Here is a 12,149-nt window from a genome sequence, read left to right as displayed (position 1 = left end):
CTCTAATTGAACTGAATGTCATGTCACTTTATTATTCATTAATGCATCATTAAATGGCTACTTATCATGCAAGAGAAATTATGCAAAATGAAAATATTCAAATAATTTTATTTCTTTTTCTGTCCGTATCTTTATTTGTAACACATTAAGTGTAAATTCAGGTGTGAATCCACTTGTTCCTGCATGCCCATTAACCACTCCTGTTTACACTGGGTCACTTCCTCGGTATCATTCATTAATCTGGGAATACGCACCACGGAGGAACAATATGGGCTTAATGCTTTTTTTTTTTAGATGTGTGAAGCAATGACAGGAAATGAAGAGAAGACAAACGTAGCATGAAACAAAGGCTGGAAAATGACCAACTGGAGGGTTTTTAAACTGGATTGGACACACAGTCCCTCATCAAGCCTTATTATTAGGTAATAATGAAAGTGTCAGAGCAAAATCATCTTCAGGTTCTGGGGCCTCAAAGCAGTTTCATGCTCTGCTGGTTGATGATTCATCCGTGTGTGTGTGTGTGTGTGTGTGTGTTTATCTGTGTACCTTAAATTTGAAGCATTGTTGCCACACAGTGGCAGTAAGTCCACTTGTCTGAAGCCTCAATAATAAGGCTGTAATACAGTGTGGGAGGAATTCAGTTTCAATTCAATTTTCATAGAACGTGTCACATCATCATGTGTCAACCTGCTGCTTCTTTCCTCAGTTTAAAGCTTAAGAAGCAAGAAATTCAGTTTGCATTAATGATTAACCGTGTGTGTGTGTGTGTGTGTGTGTGTGTGTGTGTGTGTGTGTGTGTGTGTGTGTTTGTGTGGGTGGGTGGAAATTAGTCTATGGTGTACTATTAGTGCACCACAGTGTTTCTATTTCTGTAAAAGTTTAATTTCACTGTTGCAAATACTACAACCAGTACTACTACTACTACTACTACTACTACTACTACTATTAATAATAATAATAATAATAATGATAACAATAATAATGATAATAATAATAATAATAATAACGTAGATGGCCACGTGTTTACGCAGCGTGTTGTTGTCCATCCTTCAGTGACTTCAGATCTGCAGGTTGTCCTCCGGAGTCACGTGGTCGTGCGGAGCATCCCTGTGTGATCCAGCAGGCTGTGTGCGTGGCGCCTCTCCTCCAGGTTACGGTATGGACCAGTGCCGCCGCTGCCGCCGCCGAGTATAGCCGCAGCATCTCTCGCTTCTCGTTTCATCTGCCGCTGGACCGCTCTCTGAAATCGCAGGTAAGGCGACGAATGCAAATGCTGCAGCAGTGACTTGCGAGCGGGCAGCTGCGCACTGGCGTTAGAGGGATGCTGAGTCGCTGCCTGGGCACTTGCTATGCAACAAAGGCGCGCGTGTGAGCAAAAGCAAATGCCCGGCTGACGTTGCAGAGCTGCGCTTCTCGCTCCTGAGCCGCAGCAGTAAATCAGAGCTGAAGAGCGAGGTGTGCATGCATGCGGGGGCAGCGGTGCCTTTGGGTGCAGGGCTGCACCCTGGGAGGCGCAGACGTCTTCATCGTGTACAGGTGGAGCAGCTCCGCTCCGGAGGCGGTGGCTCACTGGCTCTAGTAGCCTGTGTTGGTAGCCGCTGTTGTGCTGTAGTGTGTGTGTGTGTGTGTGTGTGTGTGTGTGTGTGTGTGTGTGTGTGTGTGTGTGTGTCGCCTCCTAACAATACTAAGTGCACTGTCTTCTTGCTTTAAACAAAATAAAAGATCAGAAGCTCCAAATGTCACATGTGAGCATCGTGAAATAGTCTGAGGTTCAAGTGGAAACACAGGCTGGAGGTGGAGAAGGTCACATAGTAATGACTCAGCAACAATGGTGTGCCCAGTGGAGACATGGTGCTTCACAGGATTCCAAAATACTGAAGGGGTGAAGCAGCAGGCTGTGGTAACCTGACACCTCTCAGCTTCACTGTTGTATAAATAAGGGATTTCAGGATTGAGTGCCAGTATTGATTATTGCAGCACTTATGTCTGTCTGAGCAAGAGGAGGCAGAGAGGGATTTCAACAGCACTGAAGGTCTTTAAGCTTCAGCACATTTCAACAGATTTTATCTAGAGCTGCAACTATTAGCTGATGAATCGATTTTTTTTTTATCCACAGAAAATGAATTGGCTGCTATTTTGATAACCAATCACCCATTTTTAAAGCAAAAAATGTCTAAAAGTGATATTCCCAGGTGCTCAAATGTGCTTTGCTTGGTCTTGTTTGATATTTTGTGCTTTGGCAATGTTGGTTGGACAAAATAAGTCATTTAATAGAGGCACTTTAGGATATTGTGACAGGCTTTTCTCGCTAATGTCTAATATTTTGTCGCCCAAATGATTACTTGATGAACCAAGAAAACAATCTTTGCAGTCCTAATCTGATTTTACTTTCTATAAAAGCAAAACTCATTTTGTACAAGATACAACTTCATGAGTGCCTTGATGGAATTAAAGGGTCAGTTCACCCTAATTGCACACATGAGCATATTCTCCTCACTATGTAGATACAGAGGTTTTAGTTGAAAAGGTTTAGCTTTTGAGTTATCTGCCTCCACTCCAATAGTACTAGTGCCTCGCTTTGTGCTAAATGTTAATGTCAGCATGCTAAAATACACACAACGACAATGTTAGCATTCTGCCATGTGCAAACTGGAATAAATTTCCCATTACTTATTACATTACTAGATATTGAGCAGCTTAAACTAATGCACTGGACAGATTTGATGGTGTGAGATGAAAAATTCACCTAAATTATTACAGTTTATTGTGATGGGAACATAAATGCCTGAACCCAGTTTCATGACAATGGGTGGAATAGTTATCCAGACATTTTACTCCTAGCAATTCTTACAAAAGTTGTGGCGATATTTCCTTCTGGACCAAAGCGTGTGACTAAAAATTCCTGTGTCTGTACATTATCTGAATCATGCTGTGGACCGACTCTAGTGAGAGCTTTTCCCAGTGAGGCCTGTGAATTGTTCGGAGTAACTAGGACATATTTTCTGGAAAGACATGTTGCTGTTGAATTTTTAAAAATGTTATTTTTCAGGGCTGGGAGCTCCACTAATGGAATTCCTTTCACCTCGGTTGTAAAAGTGTGGAAGCAGAAATCTGACAGACAGTCACGTCAAAACAACAACAACTATGATTTATTCATGTAGTTATTTATTTTAATTCTTTAATGAGGCTGACATTAGGCTTTATTTTTTTTTTCTTGTAGAGTGTCACTGATTTCAGTTTTAGAAGTTGAAATTGATGAATGACAAATATTCATTTTGAGTTCCATCAGATCGACTCACTTGTCACTTTTCTTGCCTAACTGATCAACACAGTGATACAATCACATTTGCTTTTTTGCTGGTATACTTCGGCTGCGGTCTGGCAGCTTCACACTGTTGAAATCTGAGGCCTCGGTAGAACTATGAGCAACCTCGTCTCTTGACTTTGCTGCCCACTTGTCTCTAAGTATAGATCTATAGATGAAGAGCTTGCTCACAGCAGTGTCTGGAGTGGCCTGGAGTGGGGGTAGTTGTTGTTATTGGGCGAAAAAACCTGTGAATGGCGACTCTGCTAGTGGCCTCTGCTCAGACTCAGCAGGAATAGAAGAATACTGGCTGCACTGTGGTTCCTTTGGAAGACAACAATGGCCTGCACGGATGATGTTTTGGCAGCGCAGCTTTGTTAGTTGATGAAAGCTTTGTGTACAGTGTATGCAAAGCAACATTAAGCGCTGAGCAGTGTTAGTGCCACAGACTGAGATGTGTGATTTAACAGGTTAACTGTGGTTTGCAGCAGCTCGTGATCTTGCACTCTCCCTCTGCGCTGTATGTGAAGTCTTGTCCATGTTTGTCAGTATGTACTGTGAAACTCTGCAAGATGTCTCCGCTCTGATGCCAAGACGGACTATTGTTCGGTTTTTGATCAAAGTTAATCGCTCACTGGTTTCTGTGGTGCCACACTAATTCCCTGATAATGTCATTTACCAATTACAAAGAGTGTAATCAGGGTATTTGTTGCAAATTCACTTTCACTTTCAACCAGGATTTTCCTGCCTAAAATTCTCAGTTTCCCCCAAAAAACTGCAGTGTGAGCAGCCACAGACTCCTGCTGAGGAAAAGAGCTGTAAAGTAGGGATGAAATATTACAAGAAAACGCAGTGTAACAAAAATTAAATGAAAAGAGATTCACTAATAGATTCATATTTAATAATCATTTTATATGTAAGGATAATTGAAATATGAGTGTAATTAAGTCAGAAAAAGATTAACATATTCTGTTAAACCACAGAAAAGATTAGTTTTTAATATTAGACCTTTGGAGAAATGGTATCCAAGCATGGGGATCATCATAAAAAAACAGGTTTAAAGCCAAGCAGTCTATCGACATGATGTTTAACAGTGATAACTCTCTAGTGTCTGCTATTCTTTCTGTTTGCAAGTCTGCTCCACTTGATTGAATCCCTACAGCCATCTGGGGGCCATCGGACAGATATGAGTTTGGCATCTGCTGTCTAATTTGTAAAGTGCAGCACCAAAGCAAAGTGCCATTAGGCATAGTGATCCACTGTGGTTACCTTGATTAAACGATGTGCAACTAACACCAGGCTGCAGAAAAATAACTACACAAACATCTGTGCTTCACCCTCCTTTCTCTCTTTGGGCTCGTAGCTTTCTTTGCAAAGTGCCTTTCCTTTTAATTCATGCATTTTTGCTTCAGATATAATGTGTTACTGCCCAACTATGACTGAGTTTCACTGAATAAGTTTAGATGTTATTTTAAAAGCTTCGCACTGGATGGTCTTTTAAACAGGTTAATTATGGAGTGTTGTTAATTGGTGCAATCTTGGCTGAAGAAGCTACAGTTCATTAACAGTATTGTGATACATTAACATATTCAAATCTACACAGTTGCCCATAAAGTTGGAATAAAATGTTTTTTACCTCTTCTCATTTATTCTTGATAAATAAAGTGTATATCTTCTCAACTTTATTGATCAAACTCTTCCAAACATATCACAGTGAAACTTAAACCACAATTAACCTTTGCAAACTGTGTATTCAGGCTTTAACAAAATTGGAGGTATTGAACAATTATTCCAACAGTGTATTTGAATGCAACCTAATTAATCACTTAAGTAAACAAACTAAATGGAGATAAAATCAGTTGATCAACATAAAAACAATATTTTGCCATTTTTCAAGCAAACATGCCAAATGTGAGACAATTCATTAATAAAAGAAGACATTGGATGACATTAGATTGGACTTATAATAGGCTTTTTTATAAATTCTTTTTCTTGTTGCATTATGTATAGTACTATTAAATAGTAATACTATGGTAGAGTACAAATACTGGATTAAATGTACTTTCCATCCCAGGTAATTGTTCCGTCAATAATTCCAGTGCTATGTTATTTTTTCATCGTGTGCTGATTTCACAGTCACAACTTCTGCTGGCAATAACATATTAACTTTGAAGCGTTGTTTACATGGTCAAGGCAGCACACACTGGAACAAGGCCATCGCCCGGGTATTTATAAAGGCGACTGCTTGACTAATAGTTCACACAAGTAATCTGATCCAGTTACATCTTCCAGGCTTTCATATCTACCAAAGTAGTTGCATTCAAGTGTGATGGACAGAAGAATAATACAAAAATCCATGAGTCAGATTTTCAGTCATTATTATTATTTTATATGTCTGTGATAAAGAAAAATTCCCCCCTCAGTCACGTCTTTAGTGTTTCTTGGTAGGTGAGGGTCAGCATTTCTTTTCTGCTATAAAATATTTGGTTGACTACTTTAATGGCGTCTGTCCTGAGCCACCCACATCATTTCTATTGTAGCCCCGTCGTTCACCAGAGGTTTTGTTTTCCTTTTATTGTGTCTGTTGGCATTCCTCAGCTGTACCCCCCCCACCACCACCACCACCACCAGAACACTGTCAATGTCTGTCACTTTTGTATGTCAGCGTCTCCTTCACACGTTCAAAGGGCGAGCCGTTCGGAGCTCTCTGATTACACAGCTACTATGAAGGGGGTGGGACATTTGATATTACTGTAGCGGTGAGTGAAGCTGGTGGTGGGCCGGGCGGGAGCTGGGACAGCTGTGGCCAAGGTGACTACACACTTCTCCAGCGGCCAATCAGGGTGACACGCTGGCCCTTCAGAGACAATGGAAGGTAGGAAAGAACATGTGTATATTTTGTCATCGCACAGCTGTTGAACAGGTGTGTGGTGGTGGGAGTTGCTCAGGCTGGATTAGTGCATGGCTGTGCAGAGTTAGGTGCATGTGCAGACTGTAACTGCTCAATTTAAACTACAAATTACATGTGCATACATGGTGCTGTAATGGATAATAACAACCATTGTTGCCTAAACTTAACAACAAATCACCTGTTATAAAACAACTAGACTTGGATTAGCTGGATTTTACACAAGATAAAGCAATAAAAACCCAGATTTCTCATTTAAAAAAAAACCTTGTAATAAACGATTTCAGTGTGGTGATGGCTGAAAAACCCCTCTGTAGGTTGTTCTTTTGGATGCAGCACAGCGTAATAATGCCATATTGTGCACAATAATTGCCCAGGCGCTCAAGAGAGAACCCCAAACTGTTCTGCATACTCATCTCAGCAGCATACGTTTATCTGTGCAGTGCTTTGTGCATAATGTGAGCCAGGAGCCAGATGTAAATGTTTCAGAGGGAGCAAATGAGTCAGCTGAATAAAACTGAGACAGATGTAGAGGCTCTTATTGTGACAGTGGGGAAAACAGCAGCTCCAAACAGAGTGGGCCACTTGGGATTTTATCAGCTAGATTCCATCAGTTCCCATGACTTCTTTATGTCCACAGTATCTAATATTAACATGGTGTATGCTTAATTCAGTCCATTTTTCTCTTCTCCTTATTGCATGTACTGTTGCATTGCAGCTTCATAATTAGCCTTGTAAAAACACTTAACCTTAACTGTAGGCTTCCTCTCAGACACACGCCTAAATCATGAAATTATCCCACTCTTATTAAGAGAACAATCCAACAATATAAATATTATAAAGACATAGCAATGCCTTCTGCTCAGAGAGGGATCCCAGGAACAGCATGCTCTGGTATTAACTATTCAGTCTTCTCTGGAAAAGGGTCGTAATCTTTGCAGAATGGAAACACTGCAAACTGACTGAAAATCTGGAGACTAAATCTGGAGTGACTACAGCTTTACTGGAGTTGCCCTCTCCCACACACCCCAAAATAATACGGACCAACGATCCTTGGCATGTTTACATGGATGAGAGGCACCTGTTTTCCTCCACATTTGAAACCAAAATAATCAGCGGCGTCTATTTTGGCATCATCAGGATAATTAAACGGTCCCAAGGTGCCTTCTCTTGTTTGCTTGTGCTCCTGTGGGCTTCAGTGCTTTTCAAATTAGTCTGAAGAGTGAGAATTGAGAGGAGTTGGATAACGCCTTCAGCAGGATATGTTACTGCAAAATAAAAGTAAAGTGAAAGAACATGGAATTTGATGAGGCTCTTTTTATCTTCACGACTTCCACGTCTTTACAATCAATCAGTCAGTCTGTGTGAGGGCTGGGAGTAATAAAAATTAATTGATGAAAAACAGTGATGAACTAGAAAGTGCAATTTCTGGAGAAATTGCGGTGTGAATGCTCTCTGCTGCCGCCGCCATGCTGCTCTGCTCTGGTCATGCTGAAATGCTGCTCTAATGTTGCCCTGCATTGCCCTGAAAATGCAAAATGCTCATTCACAACATCTTTCATACCAGTTGGAGGAGACTCTTCTTTCACTGACTGAAGCTGGTTCAGGACCACATTGGGGTTCGAGTGTCTTGCCCACGGACACTTCACTAACTCACATGAGACCTTCAAAAAGTCCACTACTGCCACTGGACGATCTCAAATCTCCTTAAAGTCTAATAGAGCCACTTCCAGAGCTCTCAGAAACTCTCAAAGGACTCCTGCAACCATTGACATATATACATGATAACCTGTGCAAACATCTAACCGTCTGAGATGTTTCTATGTGATGAACAATACTGGAAAAACAATTTTTCAAACAAAAACAAGCTGGTTCAGGACCACGTTGGGGTTCGAGTGTCTTGCCCACGGACACTTCGCTAACTCACATGAGCCCTTCAAAAAGTCCACTACTGCCACTGGATGATCTCAAATCTCCTTAATGTCTAATAGAGCCACTCCCAGAGCTCTCAGAAACTCCTAAAGGACTTGTTGTGTGTTCGTTTTTTTCGATGAAGGACAGGCAACTTCTCTCATTTAAGGTGTTTTATTTTCTGTGTGAATAAGTATTGAGCTTGATCAAGGACACAGTCTGGGCTCTGAAAACCACAGTCAGCAAGCTGTTAGTCTGTAGCCAACAGGTCCCAGAGTGAGCCCCGAAACACGTATGTATGTATGTATGTAGTAACAGTATATACATTCCAGCAAGAATACAATTATTTTTGATTGGTCGGCTAGTTGGGCAGTAACCGCGGTTTAGACTTGGCCCTCCCTTCGTTGGTGCACAGGCTGGTCCCAGCCTCTTGGCATCACGACCTTCCACCCAGTAGCCGCACCTGTAAACAAAGTATCTTCCCTAATGACCTTTCCCTATCTTGTGAGCGCTTTCATACAATAGAGTCATTCTGAGAGCATCCCTCCCCTGCAGCTATCTCATCCTCCCGTTACAATGATGGCCTTCCACCAGCCTTGTCCTTGGAGCTCCCAGTATAGGGTGTGAAATGTAGTTTATGGGGTGTGTAATATAGTGCATGTAAGCGTGCTTGTGCTTTCTTGCCTTAAACGTCCCACCTGATCATCATGTGTCTGGCCCTTCAGAACCTGGGGCCAGTGCTTGTTCCCCTCTTTAGCAACTATGGGGTATGGCTCTTCCCTGTAGCGGTGCATTGCATTAATATGTCTTTCCCTGCTGATATAACACAGTACATACATTGTCAGTAAAAACTGAGCTTCCAGTGTTAGCAAAACAATTGGCTCTAATGGTTGATTACATAATATTATTAGTTCACTCACAGGTCACTTAGTTAGTTCAAATATAGGTTATACAATTAATTATTATTATAATGTTAGTCATAAAGTTATTAGTGCTAATTGAAGTCCAGTGTTCCGTAATTAGTTTTACATATAGTGCTGTTAGTACAAATTTAAGAAGATCAAAGCCACTTTTGGAATGTTGAGTCGAGATAAATAGAGACGGAACCTAAACTGAGTCGAGGGAGATAGAGAGAGAGAGAGAGAGAGAGAGAGAGATACACGTTCACCACACATCCGAGACACACCACCGTTCGAAGAACACTTCAACAACCTTTGAAAACACGTTACAACTGCGATTGGTTTCATTAAGAAGATCAATGAAAGCCAACAGCAGTCCAGTTGAGGCAATGCTGCCTGCGGGTCTCACCTGGGGAGAGATCATGGAGTTGGAAGAGGAAAATCAGGAGTTACTAGCTACACTACCTGATGATGGCAGCAGCACTGTCGAAAATATGGATTGGGAGTCCAATGAGGACTCTCCTGCTCTGATAGATGCAAGAGAGCCTCATGAAAACACCCAGAGGGAGCAGCCACCTCAAAACAACAGGGGGTGGCCAGCAACCTCAAAACAACGGGGATGGCCAGCCACCTCAAACCCACCGGGGTGGCCAGTCATCTCTATACCACCGGGGTGGCCAGTCATCTCAATACCACCGGGGTGGCCAGTCATCTCAATACCACCGGGATGGCCAGTCATCTCAAAACCACCGGGATGGCCAGTCATCTCAAAACCACCGGGGTGGCCAGTCATCTCAATACCACTGGGATGGCCAGTCATCTCAAAACCACTGGGATGGCCAGTCATCTCAATACCACTGGGATAGCCAGCAACCTCAAAACAACTGGGGGAGGAAGCCATCTCTGTACCAGCGTCTGCAGAGAGCCCTAGCCGACCTTCACTATGAAAGAGGTTGGAGATTTAGGGCACAGCAAGCTTCTTACAATGAGAAGTACCTGCGTGGTGAAGCAGAGAGGAAACTGAAGGAGCAGAAGAGCTTGAGGTTCAATCTAGACAAGGAGGTGGTGAGACTCACACAGGAAATCAAGAGTCTCTCCTCCAGAGAACTCGCAGCCGAGCCCCTGGACAGGTCGAACGACAACAACAAAGACGACCTGATCAAAGATCTCACAGATCAAGTCCAGGCTGAAAGGCAGAGAGCTGACCTCCTGAAAAAAGAACTGGGGGAACTCAGGCTTGAGTTTAGTGAGAGAGTCACCAAAGACCTGAACCTGGTAGAAAGGCTGAGAGTTGAAAGAGACTCTCTTGAAGAGTTGGTCTCCAAACTAAAGACGCAGCAGGAGGCCAATCAGGAACTGCAGAAACAAGTTGATACCTACAAAAAGCAAATGATGCTCCAGGTGTGTGAGCCCATTTCAAAGGAAAACAACTTGATCACAACTGACCTCCATGCACCACAGAACACTTCTGTCACAGAGGAGGTTGCCCCTCCGGAGGAGACCCAGGTCGCAGAGGAGGTCGCCCCACTGGAGGAGGCCCAAGTCACCAAGGAGGTCGCCCCATTGGAGGAGGCCCAAGTCACCGAAGAGGTCGCCCCACTGGAGGAGTCCCAAGTCACAGAAGAGGTCGCCCCAAACGAGGAGGCCCAAGTCACCAAGGAGGTCGCCCCAAACGAGGAGGCCCAAGTCACCAAGGAGGTCGCCCCACTGGGGGAGGACCAAGTCACCGAAGAGGTTGCCCCACTGGAGGAGGCCCAAGTCACCAAGGAGGTCGCCCCACTGGAGGAGGCCCAAGTCACCGAAGAGGTCGCCCCACTGGAGGAGGCCCAAGTCACCAAGTAGGTAGCCCCAAAGGAGGAGGTCCAAATAACCATGGAGGTTGCCCCACTGGGGGAGGGCCAAGTCACTGATGAGGTCACCCCACTGGGGGAGGGCCAAGTCACTGATGAGGTAGCCCCACTGGGGGAGGCCCAAGCCACCGAGGAGGTCACCCCACTGGAGAAGGCCCAAGTCACCGGCCAGCCGTCTTTGTGGAGGCGCTTCAAGAAAGCTATAACACCGAAACACTGCCGCCAGTACAAGAACAAGAAGCAGAAAAATAAGGAGGCGTGAAAAAACAAGACACACACCAAACACACACACACACACACACACACAGCACGGAGGTTCAGTTTCATGTCCTGACAGGTCGCCCCACTGGGGGAGGCCCAAGTCACCGAAGAGGTCGCCCCATTGGAGGAGGCCCAAGTCACCAAGGAGGTCGCCCCACTGGAGGAGGCCCAAGTCACCGAAGAGGTCGCCCCACTGGAGGAGGCCCAAGTCACCAAGGAGGTAGCCCCAAAGGAGGAGGTCCAAATAACCAAGGAGGTCGACCCACTGGGGGAGGGCCAAGTCACTGATGAGGTCGCCCCACTGGGGGAGGGCCAAGTCACTGATGAGGTAGCCCCACTGGGGGAGGCCCAAGCCACCGAGGAGGTCGCCTCACTGGAGGAGGCCCAAGTCACCAGCCAGCCGTCTTTGTGGAGGCGCTTCAAGAAAGCTATAACACCGAAACACCGACGCCAGTACAAGAACAAGAAGCAGAAAAATAAGGAGGCGTGAAAAAACAAGACACACACACACACCAAACACACACACACACACACACACAGCACGGAGGTTCAGTTTCATGTCCTGACAGCCGGGAGCGATCCGGTTCCTGTCGGTCAGGATCTGATCTGTTCCTCTGTGTTTAATTTGGTTTTCTCTGGGTGCTCCGGTTTATCCAATAACAAACAATATGAAATAATTTGAAATAAAACCTTAAATTGGAACTTAGATATTGATTTCCTGTGTAGTTGTTCCTCTGTAGAGCATCGTTCAGACTGGTGTCTTACTGTTCATATCATACTGGGATACAATCAAAGACTGTTTACTGAGTATCAGCTGATGCATATAAAAATGATATTAGAATATGTATCATATAATAAAACGCCATAATGAATAGCTGCCTTTTGAATTGAAAAAACATTGAATACCTGAATGAATGAAGAAAGTACTAATCTGAATAGGTGAAAAGTTGAAAGATGTACAGAATCCATGTAGGAATAGTTTGAGTGGTGAAAAATCAGCAGATTTCCCCTAAAGT

Source organism: Pempheris klunzingeri, chromosome 10, assembly GCF_042242105.1.
Source record: "Pempheris klunzingeri isolate RE-2024b chromosome 10, fPemKlu1.hap1, whole genome shotgun sequence".
Classification (NCBI taxonomy): Eukaryota; Metazoa; Chordata; class Actinopteri; order Acropomatiformes; family Pempheridae; genus Pempheris; species Pempheris klunzingeri.
Note: the sequence above shows the minus strand (reverse complement) of the source record.